Below are 19469 nucleotides of genomic sequence, written 5' to 3' on the forward strand. Positions count from 1 at the left end.
CCCCCCCCTCTAGTGTGAGTGAGTAAAGTCCAAGCAGAAAAAAGAAAAAGATAAAAAAAAGGAGTACCTTTATTGGTTTTATTTTTCTTTTTTGGGTAAGCATCTTTTATACAAATTTGAAAAAAAAAAAATGATGAGTGGTTTGAGAAAATACGATCTAGTTGGAATTTGATATGTGAGCAAGAGACTTTGGGATCTACTTACCCATAAAATTTATCTCATCTCTCATCTGAACTAACACACGATGGATATTTATGCTGCTAAAAAAAGGGGCCGTATAGGCTCTTTTCTTTTATTCCTTTGAGTACCCAAATAGATAAAGAGTTTATTTATCATTTATCAAAAGGCCCATGACCAGCAATAGAGAATACGATAGCTTTTGATAGAAGACGCAACTCATCTGGTAAGATTATGGGCTTCAACATTTGCCTCATGCTTTACATAAGCAACTAGAGACAATCAGTCTAGTAAAAATACACGTGCAAATGCACGTGTGTGTGTGTGTGTGTGTGAGAGAGAGAGAGAGAGAGAGAGAGAGAGAGAGAGATCTTGAAAGGATATCTCTTTTTTTTTGTTTTCCTTCTAAGTGATTTACTATTCATGAGAGACTCGACCCAAACTCAATATTATTTTGACTTGGTATAACTCATTTTTTTTTTTCTTACGTGCATCTCGACTAATTCTTGGGGAGACTAGTGCAACAATCCACCGTCACTGTCTTCACTTAAATCGCAGATGCATAGATGGGGAATCAAACCTGGGATCGTGTCCTTATCCACACAATCCCCAATTCGCATTAACCATCTGGGCAACCCACAGATGGGAAAATTATCAAAAATCAACAACTTCCTCCTACAGAATCCATTTAAAATTTTATTATTTTTCCTGTTTAAGAAACGAAGCCCATGACATTATGATTGAAGTTAAAATGAAAATATAGATAAGGGATTTGGTGAATTTGAATCACCATCCTCTTGAGGTATGGAACCATTTTCCACACCACAATTACTCTACCAATTACGTTAAAGATCCGTATTTAAATAATAAAATCCATGATCAAAGAGAGAGAGCCAAATATGAGACTCACAAGGAAATTATCATAGAATAACATTTCATCGTTTAAACAATACGCCATGAAGAGCCTTCATAGCCTTGTGGGCTTCTTCTAGAGTTACGAAGCATATAAACCAAAAACCCTTACTAATTCCTTTGCCATCACGCATTAGTTTCGTAGAAGTGATTGTTCTAGAGAGCATCATTAGAAATTGATATAGTCACAGAGTCAGACCTATTCATCATAAAGATCGATTATTAGGTCTCTTCATTTTGAAGAAAGAAGATAAATCTTTTGTGGAGCTTCTTGTCCAGAAATAACATTATCTTTGCTTGGTAAGCCAAAGTTCAATGTGAGTATCTCTACATTGTGAGCCTCCTATGAAATAATAAAGAATGAATTAAGTAAATAAGTCCAATACATCGAATAAGATGTAGGAACAAGACTAAGTTGACTTATATCAAATTAATGAAAAAAATACATTGAACCCCTATACATTTATAAATTTTTTACCATAAATGAATATTAGTACAGATATTTAAACTTAGACAAGAAAAAAGATGGTACCTTCGCAGGTAGTTGCGAAACAAAGAAATCTTAGGGATAAATTCCATTTTGGATGGAAGATCGATAGGAGAGAGGATGAAAGAATGATAGTCCCAAAGCGCTTAAGGTTTCCATGTCATTATGTCTGTTGTCTGCAAAATCCATTATAGATATAGACAGATAAAATAAGGAACAAAACGGGTTAACAGAAAAGTCTAGCATCTTCTACTTGCAAGTCTTTTCCAAGTAAGTAATTGTTAACAACGCAACCATTCCAGAATAAACTTTGACTATTTTAAGAGATGTCAATCTTCACCGCAGATTTCCATGAGTTGTAGTCGAGATAATGGATCTTGAGAAGTCTTAGGGGCATCAAAATCTATCTAGACCGTTAAGAATTAAAACAAGCAATAAATAATTCCCCAAAATTGAGAAATACAAAGTTAGTGGCTACCGCATTCCAATTGTCTGAGGGGTTATTATAGATATCATAGTATGATCAAGGAATAATTCAATATGACCATCATGTCCAAGTTTCTACCAACAATATAGATAACATTTTTAGCTATCCTATACCATTATGTCTGAGGTTCTAGTAGTACATCAATATTAATAACTAGATAATTGCAACTGAAAAGATAAAGGATGTTTCAAACCTACCAATATACCATTCTAATTCAGAATAAGGATCCAAGCAAGATTGTGTGCTTGAATAAGATTATGATCCCCAAATCAAACTTTACTACTTTTGAGAAATAACAAAAATTCCCCTCCACAGTTGAGCCCAGAAAAAACCCACAAAAATGAATGCACAAAAAGGGGGAGAGATCTATCCCTCTCTCTATTTAGAAATTAATAAAATTTTTTCTTTATTAAAATCTCACGCCCTCAACTCTCTCTATAATAAATAAAAATTAAAATAAAGTGAATGACACAAAAAGACAATAAGGGAAAGATGATATTTAAATAAGAAAAAGTATAAATAGTCCAAAAAGATTAGCTACGAAATATTAGTACATACACTTATGTTATATGATTTATCTATCTATGAGTCTATAAGGGACAAGGTTGATAGAAAATATATGCGCAACACATGCATGGAGATCATATAAGCATACAATACAATTACTATAGAGACAAGAACGGTGTACCGGAATCCATGGCTGAAGCATAAAAACTCCTCAATGGCTTATTGTATGTTCTTTGTACAACATGATCAATGTTGGTCTGATCTACACTTTTCGCCTTTTGCTTTAAGTCATTAGTCTCACTTAATGGGTCAGTGATCATGGTTTGGTACAAAAAGTTGTTCTCAAAAGAGTTGACTTAGGCCCTTTCCAAGAGACATGATTCTCTTTAGACGGGTCTAAACCATTTTGTATTAAGGGATAAATATAAGTTGGAAAAAAGACTTGGCGGGTGCACCTAGAAACATGGGGGCAAAATAACGGTCTTGTCCATGAAGTGTAAATGATATCTCAATGGATATTTTCTCATATGTTTTCATTAACCCTCACACATACATGCAAGAACTATATTCTCCCACAGTTTCCCAATATAAATTATCGTATTGTATCATTTTGGTTTAACTGAACTTTGATTTGGGTTATTATTTTAATTCCAAAATTTTAAGGGTAATTAATAGGGTCAACCCCTAGAGAGTGCCGCTATTAGAGAGACACCTCCTGTTTAATACCAAATTGCATTTACACCTCTTGTCAACAGTCTCTGTTAAGCGAGGCTTTGAAATGACGATTTAACCCTTTTGAGTAAAATAAATATCTCTATCCCATTTTACATCAACCCATAATTATCCTCACCTTCACCATGGGTTTGAGGAAAACCCTTCTACTCTTCTCCCCTTCTTCGTCCTTACGGAACTGCTCCATCAATCGCAGCTGAGAACTACTCCATCAATCGCCATCAAGAAGTGCTCCATCACAGCTGAGCGTGATTGCAAGTGAAGGTTTGCATTTTTCTCTTTGATCTTTTGTTTTCCTGAAGTTTCTGAAATATTGGTCAAATTCTTTTACTTTTAACTAATTAGTTGACTATTAGAAAGAATAATATGATAGGTTCAATGTTTCACACTTTCACTGGTGCTTTATCTTAGAGGCCGTTTGGCATTGTTCCAAAAAAATGTTTTTACCGTTTTTTCATTTCAATAGAATGAAAAAATGCAAAAAACTGTTTGGCAACCTATTAATGTGTTTCAGTTTTCTTGAAACAAAAAGTGAAAAAAAACTGCAGAAATAGGAAATGACGGAACGACAATTTGTCGTTTCGTTCCAAATTGAAAAAAAAAAGGGAATAATATGGGGCATTTTAATAAAATCGTTCCGACGATTTCCAACATACCCTTTATGCCTTTCACAAAGCCCCAACCTTCGCAGCACTTTCTCCCCCATTTTGCAGCTTGCTAGTTGCCGATCGGCTCTCGCATCCGTCTCCCCCATTTTTGTCGAACGACCGTCTGCGCTCTCATCTCTCTCTCCGTCGTTCACGCCACTGCAAGCTCTTTGTTGTTGACGTTGCAGCAAGCTCTCTTTCTTTCTTTGTCGTTCCACCGTCGCCGCTGCAAGCTCCACAGTTCACGTTGCTGCAAGCTCCGCCGTTCACGCCGTTGTAAGCTCTGCCGTTCACGCCGCTGTAAGCTCCGCCGTTCACACTGCTGCAAGCTCTTTCTCTGTGGTTCCACCGTCGCCACCAAAAAAAGTAAGGGACTTGAGTTTCCTACCCATTTGGCTGATCCTTCTCGTAGTCCTCCACGTGCCCAGGTAGATCCTTATATCACTTTCCCCTTCCCCCTGCTTTCATATATATATATATATATATATGTCCCTATTGAACTTCTAAACTCTTCTGTTTGATGGGTTTATCAGTTGTGCCTTGTTACTTTTCTATTCCTTTTAGTGGCGAATTTTGCATCTTTGATTCTGTTCAGTGAGTGCATTTGGGTTCCTTGCTTTTACTATTTACTTTGGCCGGTTTGTTGATGAAGTTGTTTTGATATTTCTTATTTATATTAATCTTTTTAATTTTTGATCTTATTTTTTTTTCTCTTTCTTCATTTTGGTAGGCAGCTTCCATTGAGATAGGTTCTCTTCCTGCATTTGATCCAATGTGACGAGAAAAATGTTGAGTTTTAAATTATACTTCCCATTAGAATTTGTCATTTTTTTTGTTGAAGAATGATGGATGGGTTTGCTTAACACATGATATTTCTGTTGCTCAATAATGTACTTCAATGAAACCTACAAATGAAATTTTTGTAGGTTTACCATCAAACTCGGGGAAAGCAAACTTTATTTTTTAATGCTGATAAAATTTAGTTGCCAAACCTCTGTAATGCTTATGTTGTTAAATGTTTCTAGTTTCTCATTCATGGGAAGAAGGAAATCGATAAGAATTTCTCACAATAAATCTTGTTTAAATGGAATATAATATTTTTGGAGTTTCTATTTTGAGTTGTTTGTAATGTAATAAGAGAGCTTCAGTTCATTGGTTCTCAAGTTGAGACTATGTAGTTATTGAATATTGATACTGTATGCAACCTTGGCTCATTTTCTACTTATTTGAAGGAAAATATTCATATCTTGTTATCAGAGATCATATCAGACCATTGGATTTTTAGGGATACTAGGACATATAGGGTGGTACATAGTGATAACTGCAATCTCATAAGAACTGGGTCAAACAGTGTTTGATGTCTTTCCTCACATAACATGACACATGATGCACATGGAATGATCAATCACTTGATATTTGGAGGGGTCCTCTTTCTTGGGCATTTATATCATCTTGTACTTGATTAATGCATGATCACAACCATTGATCAATTACAATTATTTCTGCTCTATTTTTGATCAATTTTTATATTTATGTCCTTAGATGTAGTTGGTGATGATCCAAACAAAACATGCAATTCCTAATCATTTCTTTGGAGTATTCTGGAGTTGTCAAACTTGGACAGGTCTTGCGCATCATATTTTAGCCTCAATGAGATGTTCAATTCATGTTTTGTTGTTTGAGTTTGGTTGTTAATTGGACCTTTGACTTTGGACTTACAAAATTTCTTAGTCATTACTTTGATTGGAAATTCATCTATTTTATCCAAATTAAGCACAAAATTGATGACAACTGAATTGAAGTTTGAGATACATATTGGGCTTTCTATCTCAAAATTGCATTGATTTTATAATCTTGTATTATTGAAGAATGTATAATAACCCAGTATGCTAATTTTTTACGCTAACTTATAATGTCTAGTTATTATGTTTGGAAGTAGTATCCCTACCGTTAAGTGGTCAGAACTTGAGACCATTGTTTTCATTGAGGCAATGAAAAAAGCTGTAAAAAATGGTCACGAATCCGGTAATTCATATAACGAAACTGGATTGAGAGGACATTACAAAGAAATTTCAGAAGGTTTTAAATCATACAGTTGGGAGAGAACTATTACGCAACAAGATGAATAAATTGAAACATGAGTACCAATAATTCAAGAGACTACTTGACACAATTGGATTTGGGTGGAACTCAATGACAAAATCAGTCACAGTTGATGATGAGTCCGCATGGGATAGGGCAATATAGGTACAATAGATCTCACTAGCCAGTTGAATTTTCAAAATTAGATTGCAATGAACAGTACATCGGACATATACAATGAGTTCTCATACAGGCAAGTTGATGCAGATTAATTACCAAAATAAGCTTGTTTTATTAGGAATAAGCCTAGGGTTGGGTTCCATACATGTTAGGCTTTTGATCCCATGTGTTTTGAGTGTAATAGACCACTTTTATGGGTCTAAAAAGGGGGCTCTAAGATTGAGTACGGGATTACTAGTTAGTTTCCATTTTCATTAGTTTCCTTTCTAGTTGGGCTTGATTTGAGTTATATTTGTTTCCTTATGAGTCAAGTTATTAATTGAGTCAAGTCCTTAGTAGTTAATTTCCTTTTTCAACTAGTTTCTAATTTCAGTTAGTTTCTAATTTCAGTTTTTAGTAACTATTGTATTAGGAGAATATCTGGTTTCCTTTTTGAGGAACCTTCTATTTTGTAATTCCCTCCCCCATTAACATTATAAATAAAGAAGAGGAGGCTCCTAAAGGCCTAGATGATTTTAATAAACAAATTAATGGTTGTTGATATTGTCTTCTACATGGAGATTTGTCTTGTGTTTGATCAAGGCTGATGGAATTGGTGTTTGATCCAATTAACTCTCTGCGGTGTGAAGCACAAGAGGTCCTCTTCCTTAACTCATCTTCTTCTTCTCTCAACTACACAAAGTGTTATTGATTTGCTCAAGTTCTTTGTTAGCAATTTTCAGAACCTGCGTAGACCTAATTCATCATTCCATTAGTCCCCTTATTATCTGCTTCTATTCTGATTTCTAACACCCTATAATCTGAGATTGATATTCTTAATCTCAGATCTGATCTCATCCTTGTTATTAATCTGTTTTGAACTATTCTGATATTTGATCTAATGTTCTCCAAGAGTATCCTGCAACATTGGGACTAGGTTGACTTGTCAATCCTAGTTCTACATTAAGTGGTATCAGAGCAAATTTTCCTGCAATTTTCTAACCATGGCAAGTCACATCACCAATGCTGAGTTGCACAAATTGTATCGTGAGTTAGCCGAGAACCAACAGAATACTGATGCTAGGCTTGAGAGGACTGAAGCCAAGTTTGATAAGTTTATGGAAGAGATGATTGCCTTTATGAAGAGGTCCGACAAGCGAGCTGAAGAAGGACCCTCTACATTACCTCCTCAGCTCAACACTTTACGGATCGAAGATACACCTCAGAGGCAGCAACTTGATCCAGTTGTTCCCCAAGATGTTACTCGGCAATTTTTTGACAGAAATTATGGCATCAAAGTTGAGGTTCCCGAGTTCAGTGGTGAAAAGGGACCTGAGGAATTTCTTGACTGGCTTACCAAAGTGGAGAGAATTTTTGCGTATAAGTCTCTTCCAGACGTGAAGAAGTGTGAACTCATCATCACCAAGTTTATTGGGTATGCATGTTCATGGTGGGATGATGTACTACATGCAAGGTTTGTCAGAAGACTTGGACCCGTTATCAATTGGGAGGTCATGAAGCAGATCCTGACTGAAAAATTTATTCCCCTTAATTATGAAAAGGTAATGTTTCATAAATTACTTAACTTGCAACAAGGGAACAAAGATGTGGATTCTTACACCCTCGAATTCCACAAACTGTCTTCAAGGTGTCGGCTTCAGGAAACAGACCAGCAACGGATGATGCGATATATCAGTGGGTTAAGTACTGAGATTCGACTTGAGTTGGCTAACACTGATTTCAGGTCTGTTGATGTGGCAGCGGCTCATGCCAAGACAGCTGAAGAAAAGTCCATTTATTGGAAGGGTATGCTCAAGACTTCTTCAGTTTATAGACCTCCACCGCGTATGGAGGAAAAGAAGCCTGAAGCTCGCAGAGTTGAAGAAAAAAGGTCAGAGTTCAACAAGGATAGTGTTGGGGTGAAGAATATTATATGCCATAGTTGTGGCGAGAAGGGTCACTATTCCAACAAGTGTCCCAACAGGACTCGTTCTGTGAACGTAGCAGAGAAGCAGCCAACAGAGAAGAGTGAAGATGAATCTCATTTATATCCTTATCCCCTCGAGGACAATGATATTATCGATGATGAAGATGAGGATGTAGAAGCTCATTCAGCTAGCCTTTCATCTTTTTCGAATAGACTAGTTGATAAGGCTCCTCTCTTCAGACAGAAGGGTACTCTTCTGCACGGCTCCGACCCTACTGATGTTCATGCAATTGTTGATACTGGGGCAGAAGCAAATTTTATATCTACTGAATTTGTTCGAGCACACAACCTTCCACAGAAGCAGCTTTTCAAGAAGATTCACGTGCGAGGTTTTGGACCCACAGCTCGAGAAGAGGCCACTGCAGTTGTTCGAGTACATCTACAGTTTGGGCCACTACAGTACCATGTCACCTGCTTGGTCACCTCATTGGCGCACTGCGACATTCTTCTAGGGCGACCTTGGCAGCGACATGCAGGCATTCTCTATGATGGCGCACGGAACACTATAAAGGTGAAGCAAGGAGGTCGTATGTACTTAATGAGGCCACATGCATTATCAGACATGCCACGACGTCGACTGACTCCTGCTTCGGTGACACATCAACCTACTCTCCCTCCTCTTGGATTTATGCTCCCTTCTGTTTCGAGATATGTGCCACCTTATCGGCGAGCGATTTACAAGGGAATCTTAGGAGCACGACCTAACTCGACGGAGTCGAGTTCTTTTAAGACCGGGAGAGTTGATGCAGATTAATTACCAAAATAAGCTTGTTTTATTAGGAATAAGCCTAGGGTTGGGTTCCATACATGTTAGGCTTTTGATCCCATGTGTTTTGAGTGTAATAGACCACTTTTATGGGTCTAAAAAGGGGGCTCTAAGATTGAGTACGGGATTACTAGTTAGTTTCCATTTTCATTAGTTTCCTTTCTAGTTGGGCTTGATTTGAGTTATATTTGTTTCCTTATGAGTCAAGTTATTAATTGAGTCAAGTCCTTAGTAGTTAATTTCCTTTTTCAACTAGTTTCTAATTTCAGTTAGTTTCTAATTTCAGTTTTTAGTAGCTATTGTATTAGGAGAATATCTGGTTTCCTTTTTGAGGAACCTTCTATTTTGTAATTCCCTCCCCCATTAACATTATAAATAAAGAAGAGGAGGCTCCTAAAGGCCTAGATGATTTAATAAACAAATTAATGGTTGTTGCTATTGTCTTCTACATGGAGATTTGTCTTGTGTTTGATCAAGGCTGATGGAATTGGTGTTTGATCCAATTAACTCTCTGCGGTGTGAAGCACAAGAGGTCCTCTTCCTTAACTCATCTTCTTCTTCCCTCAACTACACAAAGTGTTATTGATTTGCTCAAGTTCTTTGTTAGCAATTTTCAGAACCTGCGTAGACCTAATTCATCATTCCATTAGTCCCCTTATTATCTGCTTCTATTCTGATTTCTGACACCCTATAATCTGAGATTGATATTCTTAATCTCAGATCTGATCTCATCCTTGTTATTAATCTGTTTTGAACTATTCTGATATTTGATCTAATGTTCTCCAAGAGTATCCTGCAACATTGGAACTAGGTTGACTTGTCAATCCTAGTTCTACATTACAAATTCAGGTTGATTGAAATACAAGAAGTATAGACTAAACAACTGGCCAAATTTGAGCATGACATTTGGGGATGCCTATGCTAAAGGAAGCTTACGGGTTGACAACGCTCAAGATTTGGATGACATCGAAGCTGATAATACTGTTGATATTGAGCAAGTCTTTGAATCTCCCAGTACCTCGGTGCATTTAGGCATGAATAACCCCTTCTATGAGGATACTCCAACTCCAACTTAGACCACCACAAAGAAAAATCTTGATAGGACACCCACGGGACGAAAAAAAAAGAGTGCCAATAAGGGAGATAGCCATGTCAAGGACTTGTATGAAAAATATTTATCCATCAAAATTGAGAAAGTATCCAGCACTTCCGTTACATCTCCTGTTCATAGTGGGGAAAATGTATCTCGTCCACGAGACTTCAGTGTGAGTGCATGTGAGGTGGTATTATCCTCCATACCGGATATGTCAAAGGAGACATACTTAAAGGCCACCAGTCGTATGTGTGCTGATCCTAGTTGGAGGGAGTTGTTTGTCTGTGCAGAGCCTGTTAAGAGGACTTGGCTTTTAGATGCCTTGGAGTAGTTTAGGGGCAATGGGCCATTTGTCTGATTCTACTGTTGAGACTAATTATGATGGTTGTCTTTGCATGCTACTTTTGTTGATTTTGGATTCAAGATAATACTTTCGATGATGGCTACTTGTGTTTTATTTCTTTTGTTTTTTTTTATTGATGTGTGTAATGTTGAACATGTGTTTTGGATTGAGACGATGTGTCAGATTGTTATGTTTTACATTTATTTATTTGAAATTGTTATGTTTTACATTTATTTATTTCACATTTATTGTAGTTATGTCAAATGTATCATGTGAAACTTCTAGTGATGAAGAATATATGATCATTTATATGGGATTGAAATTACTGAGTGAGGCTGTATATATTCGGGAACCATGTAGGGATAGTGTATTTTCAAGTGCTATCATTATGCATGAGGTATTGAATGGGCATGCCAATAGATGCTATGAAGAGTTTAGGATGGAACGTCATGTCTTCCTCAACCTATGTGATTATATTAGACATAGGGGGTGATTGAAAGACATGACCAACATCCGAGTGGATGAACAACTTGAAATGTTCCTATGGATTGTTGGGAAGGGTTCAAGTAATAGGGACACCCAAAATCATTCCAACCACTCATGAGAAAGAGTTAGTCGAACATTCAATATTGTCTTGATTGCAATGCAACGCTTGGCTAAGGAGAAAATCAGACCACTAGACGTCAGTATGATACCGATAGAGATTGCACAGAACCTGAAATACTACCCTTTTTTCAAGGTAAATATGTTAATATGATACATGTTTGTAATTAAATATATGAATATTTATATTCTTAAATGTAGTGACCATTTAATTGTCAATATATGTCATAGCACTTTATTAGCGTCATGATGGTACTTACATCAATGCGGGAGTTCCAAGAGAGGATCAAACTCAATATAGGAATCGAAAGGAGATCACAACTCAAAATGTGATGTGTGTATGTTCATTTGACATGCGATTCATATATGTGTATGAGAGATGGGAAGGTAATGCAAATGATTGTCAAGTACTTGAACAGGCAAGGAGTGATCCTCGATTGAGTTTTCCACATCCACCTCCAGGTATTAACTTTATTCTAGTATATTAGATTTTCATTTGAGTGCATACGTAATAACATATATTATTTTTCATTTGTAGGAAAGAATTAGGTTGTGTTTGGTTACATAATTCGTTGGAGTTATTTTTCTGTTTTGGCATAGATTCAGTAGAGAGTGGTTTTGATGAATGACATTTATTTTTGAGTGATTCATAGGAACTGTTTGGTTACCCATAATTCTGTTACGTATTTGTACTTGAAAACTGTTTGGTTCAACTAAATCTGTGAGAATGATTCTATAGAATCAGTCATTAAAAACTGTATGGTTACTTAATATGTTAGTTTGATTCTTTAATCTAAAAAAACTGTTTGGTTATTCTAACTCCATCAGTTGGTAGTATTTAAAAATAAGTTATTAAAAAAAAAAATAATACATTTGTACCTAGAGATTTATCTCTCATCCTTCTACCTTATACCTCTCTCTCATAATAAATAATGGAGCCCACATTAACACATACTCTCCCTCTCCCCTATTCTACCTATTTGAGAAATTTTATTGGAGGAGTTATTGGAGCCATAACATGAATTTGCAATTGTTGGGACAGAAATAAGTACCATCTATGGGAAAACATTTGTAAGAGGTATAATAGCCGAAAGCCTTACTTGAGAGGATTATTGGAGGGACAAAGGTCCTCTAAAGTCAACTTCCAGATATTTACTAGCAGGTTTCTGAAAAATAAGGAAGTTCACTGAGTATGTAGAAAGCAGTGAGAACTTTGTTGTTTCACATTTATGCCCGCCATACTAAGACTAGAAAATCTTGATGCACGGGTCAGGTGACTTATTTGAATGCCTCTCCATTTGAGGATAGGAAGATCTTGACTTGGAAATGACAAGTTGCTGAATTAGTCATTTTCATAGAGTTTTACAACTCTTTTGCCTTCATTGTGGTAGATCACCATTATGTTTCTAATAATTTAGTGGGAGAAGATAGATGGACTTTTGTATTACTCCAAAGTTTTTTTAAGTAGTCACACAAGAAAGAGAGCTTCATCTTTAAGGTCTGTGCTAGCAAAGTTTCTCAAGCATTGAGCTATGGACTTCAAAAAATTTAAGAATTTTTCATTAACAAATTTGAAATAATTGTTGATTTTGTAAGGTCTAGAGAATGCCATATTAGATGGTTCTGCTGTCTTTTTCAAATGTACATCAGCAGGAATGGCAACAAAACTATACATTTAATCAGAAACATTGAGAGAGAGAGAGAGAGAGAGAGAGAGAGAGAGAGAGAGAGAGAGAGAGAGAGAGAGAGAGAGAGAGAGAGAGAGAGGAAGAAAATGTCATATCATTGACCCAAACAGTAGCACTAGCACCACAAGATCCATCATCAGAAAATGAAAAATGGAAACCTTGTATTTGACAAAACATACACGCTTACTTGCATCCACCCAATCTTCCTTTTTTTTTCTATGGGTGAAAGAAAGCTTCCAAGGAGCAAAGAACAAAACATAGTTTCTGAGTACCGCCACAAGTGACTTTGTAAACACAGTTTCTGATTCAGTTCTATGACTTTACAGAGTATTACACTATGCCTAGTCAGTCTAAATTTCATTACACATCTTCACTTCTAAATCAGAAATCTAAACCTGTCAATTACAACCTCAAAACAATTTTAAAGCCAATCTTATATTTGCAAATCAACCCATAAATCTACAGAATGACAATGGCAGGGGTAATGAACCATAGTAATTGGTAATATGCAAATACAAGCTGATAGCAATACAAATTGCTGGACCCAAAACCAAACCATGTTCATAACAACCTTCCACAATCTTCAGAATAGCATTGTAAGAAGAATAGAGAATTAACATTATTGTGAGGCAGAGCATCCAAAGCATCAGAATGTACAAATCAAAAGGTTAACAAGGAACACTAGTTGTAAGAATATCAGAATGGCTGCAAGATATGTTATGCTATCAATTCATAATCCTTCCACTTCCAAATCAAGAAAAAAAAATCTATACACATGTCCATTCCACATCAAGAACAAAATCAAAAAACTTGTCCAGCCTAGTCCATTCCACATATAAATGAAAATCAAAAACCTTTCCATCATATTCATTCCACATCCACAATGAAAATAAAAAACCTTTCCTACCAACAACGGGTAGGTCTTGCCAAGGACCTAAACACCAGTTTCTCATAGCTAAGTTTCTCATAGCTACCATCCACATTACAATCATATATTAAAAAAGAAACCATGTCCTAACAAATTCAGGATATGTTGAAAAAAAATCCACAATCTTAAATCCGCAATTTCAAAATAACATCATCAAAATAAAAAGAAACATTAACCATCATCAGTTTAAATCATTGGTTTGCAACGCCATCTGGCAACACCATCTCCAAGACTTTCATCTTGTCTTCCTCTTTTGCTTCTAGGAAAAGGATTGTTGAATCCCTATTTCGTAGGAGGAATTGTTTTGCCCTAAATCACTTTTGGAAAACCAATCCAGGAATTGCATCTATTGCAGAATTCAGTTTTTTACCTAAATCAGGAAGTGGGTCAGACTGGATCAATCCACTTATAGCAGATGTAATCAACTTGAGAGGACTCCCTATTTTTTCAGCTCCGGTCTTCTTTTTCTTCTCCCTAGAAGTTGAGGCATTGGAACGAGGCCTACCACAAGCTTGGGACATACTCTCAACTGGAGTTGATGAGACACTTGTCTGATCAAAAAACTGTTTCTTCCTGCTCAACCTCCAAGTCATGTAATTCCTCAAGAGGGATTGGATTGGCAAAGGCATCATCATGGATAGCAGTAGATGGGTGACTTGAATCATTCCCATTAACGACTTCGTTTCCTAACCATGTAGCTATTGCCAAATGAACCGAAAGGACTCTGTGCTCTTTCCAGTACCTTTGTTCATTTCTCTGAAAAATAAAATACAATTCTATGTCATTATTGGTAACAAAGAATAATTTTAACATAGAAGTCTAAAGTAACATCTAATTTCATGTTATTACTTGGGAGATGGCAATACCTTCAATTCATTCAAAAAATGTTGGGAATCATCGAATCTCAATTCTACTTCGTTCCAACCCATCGCAGAAGTTTTTTGGAGATCATATAAGGCCCTCAGTCTTGCTTTCCAAATTCTGTAATGGTTCCTTACTTGCTCCCATTCAAATTTCAGCTAGAATCTATCATTGATAGAAAGTGTAACAGCCTGCCATACTGGTTTCTTGAGACCATTGTCTCCAATTTTCCCATCCCTCTTGACTTTACATAGGCAATCTAGCATAAAATGTGAAACTTCACTTGGCCAGATTGCTATGTCACGTCCTTTGGACTGTGTTCCTTCGTCTATATCCATTCTTTTAAATGCAATATGACAAAAGAAATATTTAATTTCAGCATTAGACAACATACTACAACTGCTTACATGAGAAACAATGTAGATCATCAATACTAAAGGGGCATAAAAATTAATGCAAAGACTAAAAAACACAAGTCCAAAAATTATTACATTAACCATAATAATAATAATAAAAAAAAGGATAAGGAAAAGGATTGAATTCTTGAGAATAATCATAATTGTACCAAATTCATTGTTTGTGATTCAAAGAGAAAAAAAAAAAGAAAAAACATAATTGTACCACAATTCAAAGGAAATTAAAAAGATCATTCAGAACCACCAATTGTTTCATCACTATCATGCTTAGACTCTACATCTCCTTCCATCCAATCATCCCACATTACGTCAACCAATTCATCCCAGAATTGTTCTTAGTTCTCATTCCGAAAATCTTCCCCATCCCTATCACTGTCACTGGCATCACTATCAACCACCATATTTGTTTCCTCCTGAGTTGTCTGTCCATTAGTTGTTGCCTTTGCTTCCTCATCTGCAATGAAATCTTTTTCTTCTTGAGCACTATTTTGAGTCAGAATATGATTGTGTATAAGAACACATGCAAGCACGATCCTTGTTTGTGTCTTATATGGGTACTCTGTTTGAATTTTTTAGAATATTAAATTTAGACTTCAAAAGACGGAATGCACGTTCAATTACATTCCTTAACTTGGAATGCCGCAAGTTAAACAATTCCTTCTTATCGGTTGGAGACTGGTTTGAGTTACGCCACTCTTTCAAATGGTAACACACATTACAATATGGCCTCAGAAACCCCTTTTGGTTAGAAAAACCTGCATCAACAAAATAAAATTTTCCTTGAGGTACCAAAATCTATCCCTCACCATCTCTGTGTAGAGCATTTTTCAAAATTCTTGAAGCTGAAGTAGATCCTTCCCAGCCAAAAAGTATGTATGTGAATTTCATATCGAAGTCACATGCAGCTAAGATATTCTGAGATATTTCTCCATGCCTATCGCGAAAACGATGATGTTGGTCAAGTGGTACCCAAGTTGGAACATGTGAACCATCAATAGCTCCAATACAGTCTTTGAGGTATGGGTAGAAGCTTCTACGATTACCAGAGATTCGCTCATGTGTTGTGGTACGTTGTGGCTTGAGTAGTATTGGGTACAATTTTATTACAGCACCCACCCAACACTAAATTAAAGTATCGGTTTATAGTTTCACCAGAATGGCCAAAATCATTTACTACTTTTCGGTTCTTCAAATTATGGCCAATGGTTTGTAAGAACATTACCAACTGTTCCTCGACTCGTACTATTGGGCTATCTCTAAGAAGGTCTGACTCTTGCATCAATTGATATAGAGAGAAGAATGCTTTTTTGCTCATTCTTATGATGCTCCGACATGTGCGGTCAGACACACCAATAATTCTCTGTCTCGATGAATCCTCTAAGACTCTCACCACGATATGGTTGTTTACGAAGAAATAATTTTTTGCATTGTTCCACTGCTACAACCACAGCAATTCCCGTTAAGATAATGATTTTCTTGCGCTTCTCATAATACATCTCATCATATTCTCTCAACGGATCCATTAGTACGTTGATCTAGAGATTCACAACATTACAACAAAAGGAAAAAAAAAAACACATTACAAAAGATTATATATATAAATTTCAAAAAAATATTAGTAAAACATGAGTAAGAATATGGACTAGCAGACATTTCATCCACCCACCCAGTGGTACCCTTAATATTGGATCTAAATCTGTAATGGTTTAAACACAAGGGTATATGCTGTAACTCAGCTTGAACCCAAAGGGGATCCAGGGAAAATCATTATAAGATATAAAAAATTGGAAAATCCTAAGTTCATTGGTTCCCATTTTTGGGAGCATGAGAATTTTTATTTTTTATATTCAAAATGAACTTCCTTGTCTCCTCAGACACTCATATTACCTTACCCACCCCATTTAGTAAGGCAGTTATTTTCTTCCATTCAAAACAACAGTCTAAGCAGACCACAATAAGGAATGCAGAGAATGAGTAAAACATGTTTTATTGCCTCAACTAATAAATAACAATCTGGAAGAATCTGGAATTGTTAGCCTATGGTTGCTAAGACAGAGGATGTTTAATCTTTGAAAACAGAAACCTCAATGAATTTCCATATGCCTAATTCAGGAATTTTGGTTTCTGGAAAGGCATCAGAAGAACACATTAACTTCTTCACTAGTATTACACTTAATTAACAGCTAAGTAATAGAATCAAATCACATATAAGAGGATTTAGGCCGTGTCCATTAATCCATTTTAGAGGGAGGTATTTTTGGATCATCCAGGAATAATGAACAGTTTTGCACAGGAATGTGTGTTTGGCATCCACACAAGGTCAATCCTGACTTCTCAAAAGGACCAAAACCTGATGCAACAAGAGCTTGGCTCATTTTGATACCATAAACATCTCCAAGCTTCAAACTTCAACAAAAATAGCTCCAAGTAATATATTATGGAACAAAGGAAGGTGCATTATAGAATTTCCAGTTACCCCTGCAAAGGCCAATTCCTTTTTTGGAAGCTTGAGGGATGTGAAGCGATTGAGAGATCAAGAGGAAAACTAAGGGACACATCGGTAGAAGCATTAGTACAGATTAGAGACCCATAAATTGATTCTTTAGAGGAATTTCTCAAACCTGAAGTGAAACAATAAATTTACTCTGAATTGAATAGAAAAACTAACATTCATATAAGATCAAAGATTCTTTTGAAAATTTATTAAAAATTCAGAACAGAAAACCTCATTTCCAACACATTACAACAGTGCAACACATCTCGCTTGAATGGTCAGTCCAGAAAAACCAAATAAACAGTCCAAAAAAACCAACCAGGAGGTAAACTTCCTTTCTCTCTCTCTCTCTCTCTCTCTCTCTCTCTCTCTCTCTTAAATAATAGATTTTCAAGTTCCAATTAGAAGTAGAGCCAAAGAAGCATAAATATTGAAGGAAAAGATAAAGAAAAGGGGGGAGGAGGTACTTACTGATGGAATTGCGAACAATGGGGCTGATACGAGAACCGTTGGAGGGTAATCCAGAAACACAATGGGTATTGGTAATCCAGAACCGTTGGAGCGAATGAAGCGAACAATGGGTTTTGCTACTCCAAAAACGAGAAATCCTAACTTCGTATCTTCCTTTCCCTTCCAAAATGAAGCCTCTATTCCTGTGTCCACCAAAAATGCCTCTTAGAGACTAAAAACACAGAAACCCTAAAAACAAAAATATCGATTACAAAAATTGCAGGTGAGATTGAGAAGATGAGGAAGTCCAATACTCAGAAAGCCGAAACTTGAGCTCCAAATCCAAATAATAGTGAAGCCAAGGGGAAAGGAAGGAGGTCTGGCCCTGGTCATGGTCGGTGTTGAGATATGGCCATGGCGGTCTTCAGCGTCGATGTGAGGAAGAAAGTTTGTCCCGATAAAGGTAATTCTCCTGAATGACTATTTAACAACAACTATTTATATGAGGGTTAAAAATATGTGTGTCAAAAGTTAGTTTTGCTATTTACCCTAATTCTTATATGAACAACAATGTAGCTTTAATAAGTGTTTCATAGGAATTAGTATGTTTAAATAGAAACACCTCCTAAAATAACCAAATGGTTTAAAAAACAGAGAACTGTGTTTCACTGGAAAGACTCTCCAACGAATTACACAACCAAACACAACCTTATGTTGTCAACTCTGGGTATGCTAGCCAATCTGGATTTTTGACACCATTTAGGGGTGAGAGATACCATCTACCGGACTACAAAGGGCGTAAAAGATCCCCAAGAACAATAAAAGAGTTGTTCAATTATAGGCATTCATCACTTCGGAATATCATTGAACGTACATTTGGAGTATTGAAGAACAAATTTCAAATTTTAAGGCTAATGCACCAGTTCCCAGTGAAAGTTCAGGCATCAATCATATTGGTATGTTGTGGGCTGCACAACTATATTTGAGAAGAGCATATTATTAATGCTGAATTTGTAGGGATGAATAATGATTTAAAAGTTCGAGAAGATGACTTGAATCCGCCACTTGAAGATTTCGTTGATCATTCTACAACACAATCAAGTCAACAAAATAGGGCAAAAGAGATGAATGCCATTAGGCTAATAATTACAAATGCAATTGCTAGACAACAAAGGATGCCTAAACTAGTTAACTATCTTGAAAAAATTGAAAACCTAAATTGATGTTTCAAGTGATGTAGTACTTGTTTCATGTTACATTTATGTATGTGGTACAAATTGATATATTATTATGAATGTCATATATTTGGATGCTATATTAACTTCTTTGATATTTAAATTATTGTTACAGATGACTTCTTCTATGCCCCCACTCATACTAGCAAATTGTGAAATTTGCGGGAAGAGTTGTGCTAAATATACAACCAAGTTGGATAAAAATATTGGAAGAGAATTTTTCAAGTGTCAAGATTCATTTAATTTTTTCATGTGGGTGGACCAACTACATCTATGTAAATGTGGTAAAGGTCAATGCAAAGTATGAACTGCGACGAAAGGTCCAAAGAAGGGACACTATTTTCTATGTTTCCCAAATTCAACTGGGGTAATTTATTTCTACGATTGATCTATACCTATAGATAATTTTAGATTT

The 19469-nt window shown here is 36.1% G+C and overlaps 1 long non-coding RNA gene and 1 pseudogene across 2 annotated transcripts; one reads left to right on the plus strand and one right to left on the minus strand.

Moving 5' to 3' along the window:
• LOC122089697 overlaps positions 1–4008 on the minus strand; it is a 7252-nt pseudogene extending 3244 nt beyond the window's left edge.
• Positions 4009–4010: 2 nt separating this feature from the next.
• On the plus strand, positions 4011–19225 carry LOC122090040. 2 transcript variants are annotated; one of them, XR_006143392.1, is made up of 3 exons: positions 4011–4377; positions 10740–11444; positions 19170–19225. It is a non-coding gene; the product is annotated as an uncharacterized LOC122090040 (long non-coding RNA). The 2 variants fall into 2 exon arrangements; XR_006143393.1 differs by having other exon boundaries at positions 11214–11444.
• The last annotated feature ends 244 nt before the right edge of the window (positions 19226–19469 follow it).

Source organism: Macadamia integrifolia, chromosome 9 (assembly GCF_013358625.1).
Source record: "Macadamia integrifolia cultivar HAES 741 chromosome 9, SCU_Mint_v3, whole genome shotgun sequence".
Classification (NCBI taxonomy): Eukaryota; Viridiplantae; Streptophyta; class Magnoliopsida; order Proteales; family Proteaceae; genus Macadamia; species Macadamia integrifolia.